Genomic DNA, 22633 nt, shown 5'->3' on the forward strand with positions numbered 1-22633 from the left:
CCTACAGAGTGGGAGAAAATATTTGCAAACTGTGTGTCCAACAAGGGATTAAAATCCAGAATATACAAGGAACTCAAGCAAATTAACAGTAAAAAACCAAGTAATTGGATTAAAAAAATGGACAAAAGAGTCAAACAGGCATTTCTCAAAGGAAGACGTACAAATGGGCAAAAAACACATGAAAAAAATGCTCAGTGTCATTCAGCAGCAGGAAAATGCAAATCAAAACTGCATTGAGATACATCTCACCCCAGTTAGACTGGCTATTATCAAAGATACAGAGAATAACAAATACTGATGAGGATGTGGAGAAAGAAGAACCCTTCTATACTGTTGGTGGGACTGTAAATTAGTGTAGCCATTATGGAAAACAGTGTGGAGCTTCCTCCAACGACCACAGATAGAACTGCCATATGATCCAGCAATCCCACTGCTGGATATATACCCAAAAGAATGGAAGTCATCATGTTGAAGGGACACCTGCACTCCCCTGTTTATTGCAGCTCTATTCACAATAGTCAAGAGTTGGAACTAACCTGAATGTTCATTGATGGATGACTGGATTAAGAAAATGTGGTATGTATAGACCATGGAATATTACTCTGCCATAAAAAAGAATGAAATTCTGCCATTTGCTGCAACATAGATTTACTTGGAGAAAATTATAAGTAAAATAAGTCAGGCACAGAAAGAGAAATACTGCAGGTCCTCACTCATAAGTAAGTAGGAGTTAAAAAAATAAACAAATTAAAAAAAAAAAAGGAAGGTACAACAATCACATTAACACACTGAACTTTCAAAAGCTGAGAACAGAACTGAGGTTATCAGAGATGGGAAAGGAGGAGGGGAGAGCAGTTAGTGAGAAATTGATAAAAGGCCACAAAAATTGTTATATTATGTAATGATGAATATACTAACTATCCTGATTTCATCACCACATATTTTACACAGGTATTGATATTCAACTCGGTACCCCACAAATATGTATAATCAATTACGTTTCAATAATAAAAATTTAAAAAATAACACCTATTGCCTTTTCATACCTTTCCTGCCCCTCTCTAGCAGTTTACTGATGTGTTGTATAAAGGTAATAGCATCAAAATGCATAGCTTGCACCAAACCACATGGTTTAAAAATATGTTTTAAAATAGACTTTACAATTGAACCCACATTGACACATCATTATCAACCAAAGCCCATGGTTTACATTAGGGTTCACTCTTGGTGTTCATTCTATGGATTTTGACAAATGTATAACGACATGTATCCACCTGTATAGTCTTATATAGTTTTGCTATCCTAAAAATTGCCTGTGTTCACCACGTGTTTTTAAAATGCTTTGCAATATTAATTGACTCTCATCGTACCTTTTGTGAAGAAACCAACTACAATTTCCTCATTTTGTAATTGAGACACTCAGACTCAGGTCTTGTTTAAGAGCAGACAGGAGAAATCGAACCTATGAAAAACCTGTGTTGAAAGCTGAGTTTCTCCTGCCCACGTCGCTCATTCCCAATTTCCTCAGGACTTTGAGTGGTCCCATCACTTCTCAGCCTGTAGGTCCAAACCTCACAGTTATTTGTTCTCCTCGTGTCATTGGGCTCAGGAGTTCTTTGTCCAGGCTTGAATTTTGTAGTTCCTTTTTGTTTCCAGAGCCATCTCTAAATTCCAGCCTGTATCACCTCATGTCAAGATAACCGAGAACACAGCGTTGTGCCCACGTCTCTCCCAGGCCCCTTCCTCACCGGCTGCATTTCATCTGTCATTTCACTGTGGAATGGTGTTTCCCTGTCACACACTGCATCAAACCGAGCTCCCCAGCCTGCCTCAAATCACAGACAAATAGACACATAAGGGATGAAGTGAGTTTACATTTCTAAAGATGAGCATTTACCACTAGGTGTAGATCTCCTTTGTTAAGAATTTGGCAGTGTGAATGTGGGATGACCTGAATTCTCACTGAAATTTTCTTTCTTTTTTCTACTCACACCAGTAAATGACATTTTCATTTTTGCCATGTTCGTTTCCTCTTATTTCTCTAGTCTGATTTGCCAGTCTTACCTCCAATACTTTTGGAAGTGGACTTTGCCATTACCCATTTTTTTTTTTAGTTTCTTTTCCAGGTCTTTTCAAAATTTTAATTATTTTTAATAGAGTTGTATCTTCCTAAACAAAGTCGCTTTTCTTTTTCCACATCTTGACTCATATCACTCTCAAGAAGTAGTCAGAGCTCTTCCTGGTCAGAGCTCTAGAGCCTGATATACCATCTGCTTCCTTCTCCTGTTTTAGCCATTTCAGATCTTTTATAGACTCACAGCCTCAACATGTTAGAGTTGAAGGGGAACTTAGGGAACCAAGACCACCTCCATTATTTTACAGATGAGAAAATTGAGCCTCAGAAAGGGAAGTCATTTGCTCAATATCCCAGAGCTAGTCACTGAAGGGCTGGGACCAGACCTCTGGACTCTTAATGGAGCACTCCTGCCAATATGCCACACCCCAATCACTTTGCAGTGACACCACCTAACTTTTTTTTTTCTTTAACACATTATAAAACCTCTTTTAGTAGAGAACATAAATATTCCCTTCAAGAAATATTAAACTAGCCAGGTTTTCTTGCTTTCTTTCTCTTCTTTTTCCTTAGTTAGGGAATCTATTCAGGTTGCTCTTTGGGTCTAAATCGAGTCTGTAGACACGAATTGTTTGTTGAAGTTAAGCTAATATTCAGCTAGAAAATAACCAAAGCAAACCGCACAGTGTTCTGCCCAAATCGTTGGCAATGATGCTCCAAACTCCCGGGACAGACAGAAAACATTGAGATCCAACATGTAGCCTTTCTGAAATGAGTTTTAGATAGTCTTTTGCTGAGATCTTTTCTCAAGGATTGCTTTGATAGTTGTATGGAAAAAAAGGTACAACGCTACCGATTTTAAACAGAACATGGATTAAAGACCTGAAGCATCTTCATATCTTTTAGTAGGCCAACTCACAAATGGAGTAAATTTGCAAATAGAATTAACTAATTGAAATGGATAAGAAACATTTATAACCTTTCTATCAGAGAATGCTATGGTATAAAAGGCTAGGCTACATTTTAGGGAAGTTATACAAGGGGTCTTCAAAAAGTTCATGGAGAGATTCATATTATCTTTTAATTCTATTTTTCCATGAACTTTTTGAAGTACCCTCCTGTACTATAGCCTTGAGCAGCATCATCATCCTTCCCAAAGGCCATCTGATGGCTGATTTGAAAGGGACAGGTCACCTTCTGCTTACACAGCATACCAAGAACACATTACATTTATTAATCATTGAAAAAGAATCACTAGTAATGTGCCTTTTAAAAAAAATACTAGTGAAACACCAAGGATATAAACAAAAAGAGAACTTTATGTTCAAAGCATAAGATATGGTAAAAGTCATAGATTGCTAAATTTATGTCATAGCCATTTAAAAAAATCATCAAAATGTCATAGCAGAAACTAATCTTTCCCCATGCAAAATGTGACATCATCTCTAAAGGCTCCTGCTATTAGAGGCACTTGCCAATATTGTGGGTGTTTTCTTAAAGGCTAATTAAAAACTTTTGGCCCTTAAATTACAACACTACAGTTTTGCTACAGCAAAATAAGATGGGGAAACTGAAGTCTGATGTACTATGCCAGATGCCAAGGGGCAAAATTCCAAGCTCTTATAATCCAATTGACACATACAATATTTATTACAGAGCAGTGGGAATTCGTTATTTCATCAATAGGCTGAGAGACTAGATGGATTTTTTTTCTGTTGAATAACTGGTTTATGATAATGGAATTCTATATCAGGTGTGGAGCAACCCAGTGTTCTCTTCTTTTTATATCTCCAGTTAGCACAGTGCACAAGGTGCCAGAATTCTGTGATAGATGGGATGGAAGGAACATGCCCTTTTAATGGCTTCCAATAGTGATGTAGCTACTTACTTGAGACTATAAAGCAAAAATCGAACAGGTTACCTTTGTCAGATTTCTTGTGCCTAGGTAGCCAGAGTTTATAGCTATGGCAAAACAAAATTAAGGCAGCGAGAAGGGGGTGGCTCTGTTGTTTTCTTCAGAGTAATTTTTATATTTTCTCCATATTCCCTGAATAATTTGCTTTACTTAACAAGCTGCGAATATTGCTTGCTGCAAATATAATTGAAGAGGACGTTGTGTATAAATTTAGTGATGCTCTGATACCTTCAGGATCCCCCAATAAGCAGGGATGATATTCAAAATATTTAACAACTAGTAAAATACAGGTTCTGACCAACTGTACTGGACCGTGGCTGGGATGCCTTACCTGCAGTCTGAATATAAGCCCTGTCAGAGGTGTCTTCTGTCAAGATATCTTGAGATTCGTGGGGGACTATCTATGATGAATGGTTTGGGTCTTCACCTCTGGGTTCATCAACTTTGTGGGGATGCTCAGATGATTCAGAATCTGGGGATTGCTCCAAAGTTGCCTATTCACTCCTGCATATTTTTTGTGTTATGGGTTAAAAAGCATGGGCAGCATAGCATATTAGCAAGAAATCTGGATTAAATGACTGAAACAGTCTGCATCCATGTCCCAACTCTGCTACTTACCAGTGGCAGGACCAGGGATAATTCACGTGATCTCCCACTTAACAACAGAATGAAGATATTGAACCAAAATTCTCTTCTGCTCCATGGTTCATTTAGACTTAATGCTCATGCCTGCAAATAGATCATTAAGAAAATCTTCCAGTTTCCTAAATTGTGAAAGTGCATAGTCTCCCTTCAGTGGAAATTTGTGATTGTTATGCAGCATTAGCCCAGAGATGTGACTTACTCTTACCTTCACAAGATCCATACTTTTGGTGGTTGAGTACTGTTAACTAAAAAAGTTTTGCCAGGTATTTAGTGTTCTCTTCCATCTTATAGTCTTCAGTATCATGCCACATGAAATTAGCATAGTTTCTTGAGGGGGAAATGTTGACTGTCTGGGCTTCAGACAAATGGGTTGAAAGTTTTGAAGCCAGTGTGCTGGAGTGAGTAGTTTATCTCCTTTCTGTGCTGTCAGTCTCATTCTGCAGATTGTGGGAGGGGAATGACTAGACTAATTATGTCACTTTTCTGGTGTCTCTTAAAAATGATTTAGCACTAAAGAGTTGGTCTGGATTTATCCATTACTGTAAGGAGTGGTAAGCAAAGACTTCTATTACTGTCTCTGGCTTAGCTGACCTGATGGCCACCAACAACCACCAGCCCTGCCCCCTCCTGCCACTGCATTTTACTGAGGTTAAATATGTCTATTGCCTAACAATTGTGGTGAGGAAGAAACATAGTTCCTGCCTTCCTTACATAGGGGTAGTGGACAGGGTCTTGCTTGCCAAGTCTAAATCTTCATGTGGGGTAAATTACTCCTTACACTGATCATAAAATAAGCATCTGACATTTCCTGCAAATGCTCTGTTTCTTAATACAGAATTAACCTGCCAAAAACATTGTGTTTATAATCTAAATATTTGGATCATAAGCCAAAAGGGTGGGGGAGTCTGTCTTCCTTCATATTTTGCACAGAAATGTGTCCAATAAATGTTAATTATGATAATAATAAATAATCAAAAAAGAACATGTTGAGGGGGAAAGTGTGAGGAGCCAGGAATGGTAAATTGCATTAGTTATGCGAATTATTTAAAGGAAAAAAAAGAGAGATGCCTCTGGACTGCCCATCCCAGTGCAGGCATTTTTCTAGTTTTAGAACCCAGAGGGCATACTTCACTCTGAGAGTGACTGGCATGAGGACATAGTCTGGAAGGCCATGCCATGCCACTCAGAAGGTGTGAAGCCTCCTGATGGGCATTACATTTGTTCCGGGAGTAGGTCCAAATTCCAGGGCACTGTCTTTTGTGTCAGGCAGACTTGGGTTCAGATCTAGACTCTAACAGTTCTAAGTGACCTCTCCAAGGCCATTTCTTCATCTATAAAACAGGGTTAATAAAGGCTTTTGTGTCAAAGGGCTGTTATGAGTGCTGGATGAGATCATGCACAGCAAGACTTGGCATGCTACTTGCATGTAATAGGTATTCAGCAAATGTACCCATGATGCCCATGATCACTGGAGTCCCCTCCTTTAATTGACAGCTGTGCCAAGCCTGCTGGCGGTTCAGGACTTGGTGCCCTGGGCATGCCTTCTGTTGTGCCTTTGCTCCTGCGGTGGGATGCCTGCTTCTTTCCTGGACCATATGTCTCTTTTTCTGAGACAGACTCAGCTTCAAATATTCTGACCCATTGTCTCCAGAAATCAGTGAAACAACTGAGAAATCCTAGCAGCATTTGATAAAAAGTAACTGAACAACTCTGGTCAGTAATACAATAAAAACATATGTGTCACCAAAAGTGAGTTAGGCTGAAGAATTCAGGGATTAATGAGGACGCATGTGTGCATGCTAGTCCACATTTAATATAGTTATGTCTGTGTATGTGCTGCTGTTTCAGTTGTAATGTTGGAGAATACTATACTTATAAAATCCTACCAAATTAGGGGCAGTGCCACAGAGATGGACAGCAATAGGGGGGTGAAGGACAGTGAATCTGCCCGAGTGCTACTGAATGAACTTGGGTAATTTGAAATAAGTTTGAAATTGTCTCAGAGGGCCAGAATTATTTTTTTAAATATTTTTATTTTATTTTATTTTCACATGAAAACAAATGTGAAGGGATGACTAAAATTTGATTAGATATTTTATAAGAAATCACAAAATCAGAGCAAATTTAGTCTCGAAACTACCTAGGCTTTTTATTTGGAAACTATGGTTAATGTATTGTTAATCAAAATTCCTGAAGCAGAGGACCTTGTCAAGACTGAAGACACACAAAGGTAAGTGTGCTGTATTTATTCCCGAGACGATAGCTGCAGAGCATATGTGACTCATGTTTGATAGAATGATAATGGACGAGCGTTTGCGAGCCTGTGACTAATTGCAACAGGCCTTGGAAAGTTCCTTGAAAAGCTATGCTTTGTTTATAGTGTTTATTTCTTTGATTTAAAAATTGTTCCAATTGCAAAACTCTCCCAGGCCACATGCTCAAATTATTAACACATCATTTATATGGAAAATTACCTAGAATAACAACTAAAAAATACTAAAAGCAGATAGTTGCCTTAGTACCAATCCACTGCCAATGATCTACTGGAATAAAAAGATGTTGAACTTGGGGGTCTCCTTCTTGGTTTTGTGCTCACACATGCTATAAAGGTAAATTATCCTCAGAGCTTTGTATTATGGTACCCCTCTGGGGCTGAAATAGCCAACATGGTTTAGGCGTGTTCTCAGTGGGGCATGGTGGAATGTGACAGCGGGCTGCATGAATCAGCAAGCTGACTGCATTTTATCATCTGAATTGCTAACATGTTCACAGGAGTCTGGTGACCTGAGGAGACCAGAAGAGGGAGAGTGGGCCTGGACCTCGACATGAGCGTTTGGGGCTGTGTGGCAGCATTAGACTGAGACTGCTTGAAGAACTGTTAGTTAAGATCCTCCAACTAGTTCCCCTTGCTCTGATTTCATGTTCACCAAGCACTTTCTCATTATAAAAGTTTCCTACTTAAGTTTTTACATAGGGAGAATCTGCATTGACCAGCGTTTGGAGTGTCTGATCACCATGGCAGTTATAGTTCTCAATGTAAATTAGCTGCCTGGGTGAAGGGGAGAATGAAGTGACTTATTCTGTGCCTTGCAGAAGCAGAGTGAAAAGCAGAGTTCAGAAGGCCTGGATCCCAGGAATACTCTATCACTGGCTCCAATGACCGTAGAAGCTTGGCAGATGCAGCATCTTCTGGCTTCTTGGTGTGTCTCCATGTGAGTGTGAGATCACGCGTGTGTGTATACTGGGAGAGAATCCCCATCACCTCCTTCCAGTGGGTTTTCTCTTCTACTGGGTCTTCATGAGATGGCCCAGTTCCCATGGGTGGAATACTGTGTACAAAAGTGGGCTGCTGAGCCAAGGAGGTAGGTCATAGAGTCCATAGCATGCTTCAAGCACCAATCACTGTGTTCATTTTATTCCATAATCTAATTCCTAGCAGACATCTCATATACCTGGGCAATTGATCGTAGATCCCAGTTATATTTTTTTAACACATATATTTACTGATGAGGAGAATTCTTCATTTATTTACTTATTGGAAGAAAAATATGGACAAACCCAATAAAACCAAAGCATTGGTAATTACTGCCATTTTTGGATCCCAGTTTTACAGATTTTGTTGAATTTTTGAGCCATAGACTTCTCAGTTAAAAAGGACCTTAAAGGTCTTCTAGCTAAATGAGAACAAAAAGAAATACATTTTATATTGTAACCCAGTTTACACACACACACACACACACACACACACACACACACACACACACACATATACACACACTCATACACAGGTATGCACACATACACATAACTGAAATAAAAGTTTAATAAAATAATGCTTTGCTTACAGCATGGAGTTCACAGCGATATTTTCTGTTCTGTTTTATGAAAAATACTACTGGTCACTAACTCACTCAATTGATTTTATAATCATCTAATGGTTTGTGCGTGTGTGTGTGGCTCACTGAGTTCAGCCCTTAACTTCTGCTTGAGTGCAATCTCCTACTTCCTCTCTTCTCTCAGTTGTAGGAGCAGGGACCTGACTGGAGTTATCCAACATATCCGTTACTGAACTAGGATGTTATGTTGACTAATGTAGGTGGGACACAAAGTAAGTTAGAAAGGCTGGCATGGAAACAGAGAAATGGAGAAAGTGCCTGAGGGCAGAAGGAAGCCTGGTAGGCAGTAATGCAGCCTCAGGCAGGGCTGGGAAGAATGTTCTGAGCATCCTTTAGAGGTCTTCAATGCTGTCAGTTTTCTATGTGTCTTTGAGCTCCAATTCCCTTATCCTGGGCACAGCAGAACCCTCCGAGGGAAACTAATGTTGTTGACTGAAGGTCATGGCAGAAACCACAGTGTGCGCATGCCCCTAGGGTCACATTCTTTCTGATTTAATAATAATTGAAATAGCAATAACAATGAAAATAACAATAACCTCCACCCTTTCTTGGTGATGATTATGTGCCAGCAGGTTATGTACATTATCTTATTTAATTTTTACATGAATTCTATGAAGTAGATAATATTTCCCCCATTTTTCAAATGGAGAAATAGAGACTTGCAAAGATTAAATAATTTTCCCAGTGTCACACAACCAGTAGAGCTGGTTGTGGCAGAGCTAGGATTTGAACTTCAGTGAGCCTGCTCCATCCTGTCTACTAAACCACAATATGTTTTAAGTCTCATGGAACTGGTCGGATGACCTTTAGATCTGAGGGAGCACTTTCTTTAGGAAGTTTGTTTCCCTTCATTGCAGAATTGCCTGTGTTTTCTGGAGAACTGATGCTGAAATGGATTTTTATATCCTGCTATTCCAGAGGCTGTGGAGAAACCAGACTAAAGGTAATTACCTTTCTTTCAAAGAATGTTTTCTGAAGATAATAGAGGAAGTTTAAAATTCTCTAAATTGAAAGCACCAATACTTCTATGTACATGCCACCAACAAAGACTGGGTAAAAGCTAATATTTATAAGGGGCGAAAATCCATGCATTATATGTATGTTTGCATTTCTATTTCCAGAAGATACCATTGAAGAAGATTCTTTAGTAAATCAAATCAAAGTGTAAACAAAACCTAGCTTTCATGTTGAAAAATGCACAATGGGAAATTAAAACACATGTAACTGTGAAAGGCAGACATATTTTTATTAGCACCATAATATAATCACTGTGATTTAGGCCACAGGCTTTACTCAAATGAAAACAAAACCTCAGGAACATAAGTGTAAATGTGAGACCAATTCTTTAATTTGCTAATTATGCTTCCTGGGATGGAGGGAGGCTTATCGTCTGTGTGGGTGGTGTTTTATTATGTTATTTTATTAACATGAGAAGAAGAGGCTGTAAAAATGGTGCAACATTCCCACTTAATACACAGAATTTTTAAGCCTGAAGTTAGTAATTATGAATAAAATTAAAATTCATTGTATATTAGTGGTAGAAAATAGTACGTAAACTTAATTATATCTTCTAGGTAGCAATTGTTAATTCTCTTCTATATTAGAGAAACGAAAAATACATGACAAAGAGGTACATTTGAAAAGGAAAGATGGTGGTAGAATTATAGACCTTCAGAGCTGGGATACGGTGTTGTTGTTGCTGTTTTGTGGATAGGGAAACAGAGAGTGAGAGCTTGGGCATTTTATGCAGCTCACACAGTGAGGTGGTGTTAAGGCCCACGCTAGAGAAGCCAGTGTCTCCGTCTGCCCAGGCTGGTGACCTCCACTGTGAGCTGTTTTTCAACGTAGCTTGGAAAGACTCTGGACCGCAAAGCAAAAAAGGGCTTTGTTAATAGCAATCAAGAGACCAAAAAGCAAAATCACACATTCTTCCTGAAGGAGTAACAAAAAAAGCATTTCCTTCAGTGGCATTTCCTGTGGCACTACATGAAAATAATTTACTTAGGGAACAGAGAGGGTTTTCCTATGCAACATATCACAATAATGTCTGTCAATCTCACGAATTAACTGTGAAAGAATTGCTGACCTCGGGACAGCTTGGCAGTAAGCACCATTAGGCACCCAAACTCTTTATAGCTATGCACACCAGCCTGGAGTAAAAATGAGGTTCTCTCCAAGTTGATGACCTTCTTGTGAATAAACAGAATCTCTGACAGTGATCCTAGCACGTGGTTTTCGAGACACGTGAGCCACTTGTTTTTTTGAAATAGAGTGACATGCTGAAAGCCTCAGGGAAAAATAGCACTTAAAACGTAAAAACACAGCAATTCCTATTGAGCAATCCATCCTCATTCACATACCAGAGCCAGAACCATATGTGTTAATGGCCTACAGTGTGCACATGGGATTATGATGGATGAGATACTGAATACAAGTACCTCTGAAAAAAATTAAAGATAAAAATACCGAGCCAATCCTGTCCCTTCAGAAGCCAAAACCTTAAACCCCCACTGCCTTTTTTCTCTTTTCCATAAATTCCACCTAATAATAGCTACCCTTTATTGAATGGCCTTCACCAAGTACCAGACATGCGCCAAGTGCAGTACCTTAAGTGATTTTTGCAATGACCCTGTCAAGAGTCCTTTTCACCCACATTTTATAGGTGAGGCTTGGAGAGGTTAAATAATTTGCTACTAGGTTATAGAGCTGACATATAAACCCAGGTTTGCTGAAAAACAAAATCATCCTCTTAACTACCGAACAAATGAAAAGTAGCATTATTGCTATTATTATTATTCTTTAAGAATAATCAGTTTTGAAATCAAGTGAGCAAGTGTTTTTCTTGACAATAGACACCAGCTTAGACGGTAGCAGAGGAATTGATAGGCCCTGGAAACTTGGTATTAATTCCAAAACTCAAACTGAGTTAGAAATATTGAGAATCAGTTGGCAGCCTTTATTTAGCCATTTGGATGAATGTACTGTTATTTTAAAATAAAATGTTTATGTGCCTTTTTATATCAGAAATGTGCTTAATTATTTGGTGGTATTTTGACTACTGGATGACATAGTAGCTCTTCAGCTGGTTGAGACTGATTATCTCCAGTTTATTGCACTAGAGCTTAATTAATTTGCACATTCTGTAAGGAATCTGTAGAAGAATATTCTTAAAAGTTAATGGGCTAGTTTTTATATTTAGTCAACATATCTTTAGCAGAACTCTGGGCAACAACATTTTATGTTATATAGATTTGTGCAATAATAATAGTAAAAGAGAGGTTGTTGATGGCTATAACTAAGGTTCACACTCTGGCTTAAAGCTTTTTCTGTTTCTTTATAATGAGCCTGATCTTTCTAGATGGAAGGATTTTGGGGACATAGATGAAGGTGAAGTTGGGAGGTTAGGGTACTGGCAAAGTAGGTGACTAAGATATGATTGAGAAGTCAGTCCTGAATTCAAATTCCTGCCTTGCCACTTTTAAAGTGATTGAACCTCAAACAATTTAACCCGTTTGTGCTACAGTTTCCACATCTGTAAAATGGGGATCGCAATACCTACTTTATAAAGTTATGACAAAGATTGAGCATACTTAGCTTGGTCCAAAGCAAGAGGTCAGTAAATGGTAGCTACTGTTGGGAGGTGCTTATGTAGAAGATTTGGAAACTGGCTCCTTAACGTGAGGACCTGCCCTGGCCTGCACCAGCTCCCTGAAAGGTGGAAAGAGCCTAGCAAAGAGCCCACAACTGTTCTTAGGCTGTTCCCCTCCCCCACTCTCCACTGAGCTCATTGCTTGGGGTGCAATTACCAGAATCAAAAGGAAATATGATGCAGATGGTAAATCCCATGAGTCAGGGACAGGTCTTTGCATTTTTCATAGCAACTTGTATTATGTTGGGCACACAGTGGTTGCATGGTAAATATATATTGATTTTATTTATAATGTGCAGGGCAGAGAGGGCTTCTTTCCCTGGCTATGAGTTGGGGATAGTGATAGATAGGTGAGTCTGCATGGTAGAGAATATGGGGCGTATGGAAAGGGAAAAAAGAATAAGTCTTCCTAAGAGTGAACATGGGATGAGATTTTCTCACAAACCTAAAGCTGTTATAAAAAGAGCAAAATTAAAGCCAGTAAACATCTTATTAATGTAACTAACACTAATTTGAAACTTGTGGAAATTTGATGTGGGTCGAGCTGTGGTGTACTTTGGTAACAGTGAATCTCATCAAGATCCCAGAATTTCCTGCCATTTCCGAAGCACCCATTTTCATAGTAAAGCGAGCCGTGGCGCACTCGGTAGAGTGCTGCGCTGGGAGCGCGGCGACGCTCCCGCCGCGGGTTCGGATCCTATATAGGAATGACCGGTGCACTCCCTGGCTGAGTGCCGGTCTCGAAAAAACGACAAAAAAAAAAAAAAAAAAAAAAAAAGCTGGGTTAATTGCACATCGTTTTTATTCATTTCTCTCTACTTGGCAACACTTAACCAAGCTAATTTGAATTAGTGGATGAAGAATATCAGGCACTTCTAAAGCTAGATTTCTTTAAAATCCTAAGAAAATGTATATTTCCATAGCTTGGGGTCTCTGTGTCAAGAAGGGAGGGATTCCTGTACTGGCTGGGGTTGAGGGGGTAGGAGGAATGGAGCTATTTTAACTCACTGATGGGTAAAAACAAAGCTACAGACGTTTATAGGGTAAAGTCAATCAACTGGGCTGAAGCAAGTTCAGTTTTCAAGTTTTTGTAGGGACTATTTCAGGTGACAAACTTTATCAGAAATGTGTTCTTTTCTTCTGATTAACTGTAGTGATAGGTTTGTAGATAAACTGTAATTCAGATGCTTATTTATTCATTCTTTAATACAACCCCTTGGTATGCTATGATCGTCTTCTTGAGAATAGATTTTCTTACTATGAAATACTGAGCACTTCCTGTTTTAGGTCAAATTGTAACTGCCTTGAAATAATCTATGAGAAAAATTTGGGTTCTTCTAGTGTCAGAGGAAAGAAATGAATAATTAAATACAGATATAGAACACAACGGGAAACAAAAAAAGGAAAAGAGAGTAAATAAAGAAGAACCTGATGGTCCCTTGTTATACTTTTGAAGTATGAGAAAACGATATTCTAGAGTTGAATGTGGTTTTGTCCATGCTCAATCAAAGATTTCACTAACTTCTGCATCACATGTCATCATTAGCTCTGGCTCTGCGGACCTCATTGCATGCATGGCTGAGGGCTTGCGGAGAGAAATCACAGATATCCAGAAAAGGTGACCTCACCACAGAAGCAAGAACACTGAGGCTCCAGGGCTGGGAAGCCAGGCTCAAGGGCTGAATTCCTGCAGAGACCCACACGGTGTCATAAATAGGGCAGACTTGGAGCCAGGGGAAGCCATGGACAAGCAGACAAGCTGGAGACTCGGGGAACCTGTTCACCACAACCTCGTGCAAATCCTTCACATCTCAAAGTCTTAGTTTCCTCTTGACACCCTGTTGCAGGTGGACTTGGCTTATATCTAAGGTTTCCCTCTCAATGCTGTGGTTCTGGGTGATTGGGCCCGTGACAGACCCCATTTCTCTCATGCAAAATCAGAGTTCAGGGCCTGTCACCGTCGCCTGCTGCAGCTGGCCCTTTGGTGTCTGAGAAGAGGAGACATGGTTGGGGAAGTTGCGTGAACAGTGAGCGAAATGGCAGCTCAGATCTTGCCCCTCTTAAGTAGATTAAAGGATTTTTCTTTTATCTTCTTGCATAATGGTATCAACTAAAAAATGAATTTCTTTATTATAAATAATAAAAAACAGTCAATATCCGTTGAGTGGTTATCATGAGCTAGGCGTGACACTAAATAGCTTCATGCACTGTCTCATTTAGTTCTCGCAGTAACCCTTCGAAGGAAGTGCTAGCATTGTTCCCACTTTTATATACAGATAAATTGGATGTGTAGAGACAGAGACTAACCAGCCCAAGGTCCCTAGACCAGTAGTGGCAGAACTCAGATTCAGATCCAGTTTGATGGCAGAGCTTGGGCTATTGACTACTTCTTTTGTGGTCTTTTTATGTCTCATGGTCCAATAGGATGCAAATAAGATAAATGTGAATGAAATCACCCGATGCCATTGCATTTCCTAAAAATGGCAAATGGGGAGATTCTGTGAGCAACAAAGGAAGTGCTTTCATGAAGAGAAAAAAGAGAGTGATGGAAAATTCTCTCTTCCCTTCATTAGATCCTTTGGAAAAATGAAGCCTGCTCACAGACAAAAGGAATATCTGTATTTTCATACAGTGGATGGCAGGATTATGCGTGATAATGTTTTTTCTCTTCCGCTTGGTATTCCATTAATGCTGTCTGCATAATAAGAAACAAAATGAACAATAATTTTTAAAATCCCAAGGAAATGGATTTCTTCAGCAGTGTACTCCTTGTAAGGATTTGGTTTCCAGCAGACCATGTTCTCATGAGGAAAGGCAGGGAACTTTCAGTCCTGTAACACACGCTCACCGTGCTCAGAGGCTTTCTGTCGGAGATGATCTGACTCCTGATTCTTACCAACCCCTGAGAGCCATGCTTTGTACGTCTAAGGAAGGGAATGCAGTGTTTGGATTACTCTGCCTCGGTTACTCCTTGTGTAAGCAGTATGGATATTTCTGACTGTCCTTTTGATTCTAGTTGAAGCTGCTTGCCACAGGCATCTCTTAGTAGATTGCTTTGTGATTTATGCAGGTCTAAAGGAGACCAAGGATCATTTATCTTCAAACCAGGAAAGAGATGAAAGCAGCTCGGTAGTAAAATTTCCTGTGGAGTTAGATGAGAGCATCAAAGGGAAAAACTGTCATTGTTTCATGAAAAACTAGGAAACGTGAGTCAGTTTCTAATGTCACAGATATTTTCCTGTGAAGAGTTCACGTTTTTGAAAAATCTGCACTAAAGGATAAAAACAACTGAAGCAGTGAATTAGAGTGATTCAAAAGCTACTGCCACAAAACATGGCCTTTTCCAGAAGGTTAAAATGACAATAAAGTGGTGAAAATCTTAAGCTGACTTAAGCCGTTTGTAATTGTTTTTCCCACGATTAAATCTGATTTTCTGCCCTTGCTTAAATATTTGAGTACTATTCTTACTTTAAGAGGAAAAGAATTTCCTCAGAATGGATGTGTCCCCAGCCTGGTCTTCCTTTGTGCTTCGGCATTCCGCACACTCCACGGCTTTGTACTTGTTGACAGCCTCTGTAAAAATGATGCTACCCCAGCTGTTCCGTGCTGTGTGCTAACTTGTCCCATGGATACTGTGTGTGGTATGCTGTAAGAGTCCTGCTCCTTTTAAATGCAGTCCACAGATTCAGAGATATTTAAAACAGTATGATGCTTGGAGAAAAAAATTGTTGTGATCAGGCCATTTGTCACTGTGCATAGGAATATAAGATTCCCACCAGACAGAAAAGATATTATGGGTTTCTCTCTGGCTACTGTACATGCCATAAGTAAAACAATGATGCATGAAGTTGAACTGACTGCCAAAAATAGATCAGGAAGAAAAATTTCTCCCATGACAATTGGCTGAGATCCTAGGGATTTTCCCATTTACTCTGAAACCTTGAATAGGAATATATCTCTTCTGTCTTCCCTCCCTCCTTCCTCCCCTCTCCCTCCTTCCCTTCCTTCCTTCCCCTCTCTTTTCTCTCTCTTTCTTTTCTTTCCTTCTTTCTCAAAACACTGTGACTTTTGCCTTGAAATCTTCAGCAAACTAGATAGCCAAACGGAAGTGTGGGCCTAATCAAATTAGTCTGGATGGCAGCCACTGCAATGGCTTTCTGGTGGAAACGTGTTCTCACTCCTACTTCTTGGACCTCCATTCCCAACTCAGAAGAGCCCAGCAGCCCTGGCATGATGTCATTTCAGTCCTGGGGTGATGCCATTACTCAAGAAATATTAAATAGTTGGGAAGAGAAAGGAATTCCTCCAAATGAATACTGTCTAGCCAGAAAGAAGATTACTATACCAAGGTTCACATCTAAACTCAGACATACAAGTGATATTACTCAGTATCTGTCTTTCTGTGTGTAACTTATTTCACTTAACATGATGGTTTCCAGTTCTATCCATGTTGCTGCAAATAATAGGATATCATTTCTTTTTGTAGCTGAATAGTATGACGTAGTATGTATGTGTGTGTGTGTATATATATATATATATATATATATATCAGTTTTTTTATCCTTTTACCTGTTGATGGACATTTAGGTTGATTCCTTCTCTTGGCTATTGTGAATAGTGCTGTGATGAACATGGGGGTGCAGATGTCTTTTGGATATATTGACTTCATTTCCTTTGGGTATATAGCCAGTAGTGGGATAGCTGGATCATAGGGTAGATCTATTTTTGATTCTCTGAGTAACCTCCATACTGTTTTCCACAATGGCTGTACCAATTTACACTCTCACCAGCAATGTAGGAGAGTTCCCTTTTCTCTGCATCCTTGCCAGCATTTGTTATTTTCCATCTTGTTGATAATAGCTATTCTAATATGGGTGAGATGATAATTTGCATTTCCCTGATGATTAATGATTTTGAGCATTTTTTCATGTGATTTTTGGTCATTTGTATGTCTTCTTTTGAGAAATATCTGTTCAGATCCTTTGCCCATTTTTTAACTGGGTTATTTGGACTTTTTTCCTGTTGAGTTGAGTTCCTTATATATTCTGGAGTGTAGTTTCTCCCATTTTGTAGTTTGTCTCTTCACTTTTTTGATAGTGTCCCTTGCTGTGCAGAAGCTTTTCAATTTGATGTAGTCCCATTTGTATGTTTTAGCTTTTGTTGCCTGTGCCTTTGTAGTCTCACTCAAAAGAGCACTTCATACTTCCATTTCATGTAGTATTTCCACTATGTTTTCTTCTAGTACTTAAATAGTTTTGGGTCTTAAACTTAGGTTTTTAATCTATTTTGAGTTGATTTTTGTGCATGGTGAAAGTTAGGGGTCTAGTTTTAATCTTCTGCAAGTGGATGTCCAATTTTCCCAGCACCAATTATTGAAGAGGCTGTCCTTTCTCCACTGCACCTTTGTCAAAAATCACCTAGCTCTAAGTGTATGTGTTTATTGTTGGGCTCCCTATTCTGTTCCCTTGGTCTATTAGTCTATTTTTATGCCAGCACTTTGCTGTTTTGGTTACTATAACTTTATAGTATATTTTGAAGTCAGGAAGTGTGATGCCTCCAACTTTGTTCTTTTTGTTCGAGATTGCTTTAGCTCTCCAGAGTCTTTTACAGTTCCATACAAATTTTAAGACCATCTTTTTTTTCTATTTCTATGAAGAATGTCCTTGGTATTTTGATAGGGGTTGCATTGAATGTGTAGAGAGCTTTGGGTAATATGGACATTTTGATAATGTTAATTCTTTCAACCCAAGAATATGAAATATCTTCCTTTTTATTTGTGTCCTCTTCATTTTTTTCACCAATGTTTTATAATTTTCATTGTATAGGTCTTTCACCTCCTTGGTTAAATTTATTCCTAGGTATTTCATTTTTTTGGTAGCTATTGTGAATGGTATTATTTTATTTCTTCTTCGGTGACTTCATTTTTGGCATATGGGAAGGCTATTGACTTCTGTGTGTTGACTTTGTATCCTGCCACTACACTGAATTCATTTATTAGTTCTAGCAATTTTTTGGTGGAATCTTTAGGGTATTCTATGTATATGATCATGTCATCTGTAAATAGGGATAGTCTGACTTCCTCCTTTCCAATTTGGATGACTTTTATTGCTTTCTCTTGCCTTACTGTGTGGAATAAGAGTGGGGAAAGGCGGCATCCTTGTCTTGTTACAGATCTTAGAGGAAAAGCCTCCAGTATGCTATTAGCTGTGTGTTTGTCATATAAGCCCTTTATTATGTTGAAGTACATTCCTTCTATACCTAAGTTGTTGAGTGTTTTTATTATGAAGTGGTGTTGGATTTTATCAGATGCTTTTTCTGCATTTATTGAAATGATCATATGTTTTTTTCCTTTATTCTGTTAATGTGATGCATCACGTTTATGGATTTGTGAATGGTGAACCATCCTAGCACCCCTGGGATGAATCTCACTAGATCATGGTGAATGATCTTTTTAATGTGTTGTTGGATTATGTTTGCCAGTATTTTATTGAAGATCTTCACATCTGTGTTTATCAGGGATATTGGTCTGTAGTTGTCTTTTTGTTGTTGTGTCTTTTTCCTGTTTGGTATGAGGTTAATGTTGGTCTCATAGAATGAGTTTTGAAGCATTCCCTCTTTTTCAGTTTTTTGAAAGAGTTTGAGAAGAATTGGTATTAATGTTGTTAAATATTTGGTATATTTCAGCAGTGAAGACATCTGGTCCTGGGATTTCCTTTGTTGGGAGATTTTTTATTACTACTTCAATCTGAGTACTTGTTATCAGTCTGTTGAGGTTTTCTAGTTCTTCATGATGCAACCTTGGTAAGTTGTTTGTGTCCAAGAGTTCATTCATTTCTTATAGATTTTCCAGTTTGTTCGCATATAGCTTGTAGTAGCCTCTTATGATCCTTTGTATTTCTGTGGTATCAGTTGTAATGACTCCTTTTATCATTTCTGATTTTATTTATTTGAATTTTCTCTCTTTTTTCTTTGGTAGTCTAACTAAAGGTTTATTGATTTTGTTCTCTTTGAGAAACCAACTCATTGTTTCATTGATCTTTTGTATTGCTTTTCTAATCTCTAATTCATTTATTTTTGCTCTGATCTTTGTTATTTCTCTCCTTCTACTGATTTGGGGTTTGGTTTGTTGTTTTCCTAGCTCTGTGAGGTGTAATGTTTGATTGTTTATCTAGAATCTTTCTTCTCTTTTATTGTAGGTATTTATTGCTATAAATTTCCCTCCTAGAACTGCTTTCACTGTATCCCACAGGTTCTGGTACATTGTGTTTTCATCTTTAGTTGTCTCCAGGAATTTTTAAATTTCCTTTTTGATTTCTTCTTTGACCCATTCATTGTTTAGGAGCATGTTGTTTAATATCCATGAATTTGTACGGCTTTTAGTGTCCCTTTTGTTATTGATTCCTAATATTGTTCCATTGTGGTTGGACAAGGTAATTGATTTGATTTCAATTTGTTGAGACTTGTTTTGTGAACTAACATATGGTCTATTCTAGAGAATGTTCCATGTGCTGCTGAGAAGAATGTGTATTCTAAAGCTGTTGGATGAAATGTTCTGTATATGTCTTTTGGGTCCAATCAGCTTAGAGTAGAGATTAATTCTGATGTTTCCTGATTAATTTTCTGTCTGGATGTTCTATCCTTTGCTGAGAGTGGAGTGTTAAATATTGTGTTGAAGTCTCTTTTTCCTGTTAGGTCTAACAGTAATGACTTTATATAATTGCGTGCTCTGAAGTTGGGTGCATATATATTTAGAATTATTATATCCTCTTGTCGAATTGATCCCTTTATCATTACATAATGACTTTTTTTTTTTTTTTAACTTTGCTTGAAGTCTATTTTATCTAAGTATAGCTACTCCTGCACTTTTTTGGTCTCCATCTGGATGAAATATCTTTTACCATGCCTTCAGTTTCAGACAGTGTGTATCTTTATAGGCAAAGTGAGTTTCTTGAAGGCAACATATTGTTGGTTCTTGTTTTATAATCTACTGAGCCACTCTGTGTCTTTTAATTTGGGTATTTAATCCATTTACATTTAGAGTTATTATTGATATATAGGGACATGTTACAGCCATTTTCTTGCTTTTTTTCTGGTTGTTTTATTGATGCTTTTCCCCTTCTTTCCAATCTTATGATCTTCCTTTGTAATTGAGAGGTTTTCTCTAGCAGTGTATTTTGATTACTTGCTATTTATTTTTAGTATGTCTCATAAGTTTTTTTGTTATGGTTACCATGAGGCTTACAAAAAATGTGTTATAGTTATAACAGATTGTTTTATACTAATAACAACCTAACTTTCATATCTAAGAAAAAATAAAGAACTAGAGCCAACTCTGTGCTTTGGCATAATTCCCACCCAAACTTTTGACATTTTGTTGTTTCAAGTTACATCTTTTAACATTGCCTATTTTTATATTGTTGTCGTATATGTTAGTGTCTTATTAGATTTGTCCTTCAGTCTTCATACTAAGGATGTAAGTAGTTTGTTCACCACCCTTACACATTGGAGTGTTCTGAGGTTTTCTGTGAATTTATTTTTCTAATGAGTTTTGCACCTTGAAATGTTTTCTTGCTGTGCCTTAATGTTATCTTCTTTCAGATTGAAGAACTCCCTTTATCATTTCTTGTTGTATTAGTCCATTTCTGTTGCTTATAACAAAATACACTGAACTGGGTATTTTATAAAGAAAAAGAAATTTATTGCTTTCAGTTTTGGAGGCTGGGAAGTCCACAGTGTTGGGAACACATCTGGTGAGGGTTTCGGTGCTGGCAACAGTAACCCAGGGGTCTCACATGGCAGAAAATGGCAGAGCAGAGAGAGTGAGAGAACAACCTCATTCACTCCTTTTAAAGCCCTCAGAACCACGCCCCTGACCACCATTTTTAATCTATTCACTACTGCACAGTCCTACAATCTAATCACCTCTTCAAGGACCCACCTTTCAATTACTATAATAGTATTTCCCACCCTCAACAGTTAGAATGGGTATTAAGAGGTTGGGGCAGGGGGTCATCCAATCTACAGCACTTGTAATGCAGGTCTAGTGTTGATGAATTGTCTTAGATTTTGTTTGTTTGGGAAAAACTTTATTTCTCCTTCATATTTGCAGTTTCGTTTTGCTGGATAGAGAATTCTTGATTGATGTTCTTTTTCCTTCAGCACTGTCAATTTATCATCCCATTTTCTCCTGTATGGTTTCTACTGAGAAATCCTCTCAGAGATGTATTGGGGCTCCATTGAATGTTACGTGTTTCTTTTCTCTTGCTGCTTTCAGTATTTTTTCTTTGCCTTTTGTTTTTGATAATTTGATTATGATGTGTCTTGGGGTATTCCTACTTGGATTGAATTTGATTGGTGACTTCTAGGCCTCTGGCACCTGGATGCTGTCATCCTTCTCCATACTTGGGAAATTATCAGCCATTACGTCCTTGAATATGCTTTCTACATCACTTCCTTTTTCCTCTTCTTTGGGTATGCTAATTATGCAGAGGTTATTTCACTCAAAGTAGTCCCATATTTGCTGTATTTCTGTTTCATTTTCATTTTTTCTTATTCTTATTTCTTTTTCCTCCTCTGATTTGATAATTTCTTTTTTTTTTCTAAAAGATGACTGGTAAGGCGATCTTAACCTTTGGCTTGGTGTTGTCAGCACCACACACTCCCAGTGAGCCAACCAGCCATCCCTATATAGGGTCCGAACCTGCGGCCTTGGTGTTATCAGCACCGTAGTCTCCCGAGTGAGCCACAGGCCGGCCCTGATAATTTCATATGTTCTATCTTTGGCTCACTGATTCTTTCCTCTGTTTGATTAAGTCTGTTGTTGGAACTTTCTATCAAGTTTTTCAGTTCAGATAATGTTTTCTTTATTTTTAGAATTTCTCTTTTTTTCTTTTTTTAAATTGATTCAATTCCTTTGTCAAGTTTCTCATTCTGCTCCTGTATTATTTTCCAGATATCATTTAATTTTCTATCTATATTTTCTTGTGACTCCCTGGACATCTTTAAGAGGTTATTCTGAATTCTCCGTCAGATGATTCATAAATCCTCTATTCCTCTAGGTTCATTGCTGGTGCTTCATTCATTTCCTTTGCTAGTGTTATATTTCTCTGTTCTTTCTTGATCTTTTTGTCTTTACATTGATGCCTGGGCATTTGAGGAGACTGCTACCTCTTCTAGGTTTTATAGGTGTTCTGTGGTGGTGTTATACCTTTACTGGTTGATATGCAAGCTTTGTGTTTGGTCTGAGGTTTTAGTTAATTCCAAAATTGGGGGAATTTCCTCTGGGATCAGCGCTAGAGCTCTGTGGTAGTGCTAAATGGCTGCTTTGTGGCTGATTCTTTGGGGAAGGCTTTTTGTGTAGACCAGATTTTAATTTTGGGCTTTTTAATCACTTCTTAGTCTTCTGAGGTCAGATACACCTGGATGGTGTGGAAACTCTGGCCCAGGACTGAGTC

Source organism: Cynocephalus volans, chromosome 1 (genome assembly GCF_027409185.1).
Source record: "Cynocephalus volans isolate mCynVol1 chromosome 1, mCynVol1.pri, whole genome shotgun sequence".
NCBI lineage: Eukaryota > Metazoa > Chordata > Mammalia > Dermoptera > Cynocephalidae > Cynocephalus > Cynocephalus volans.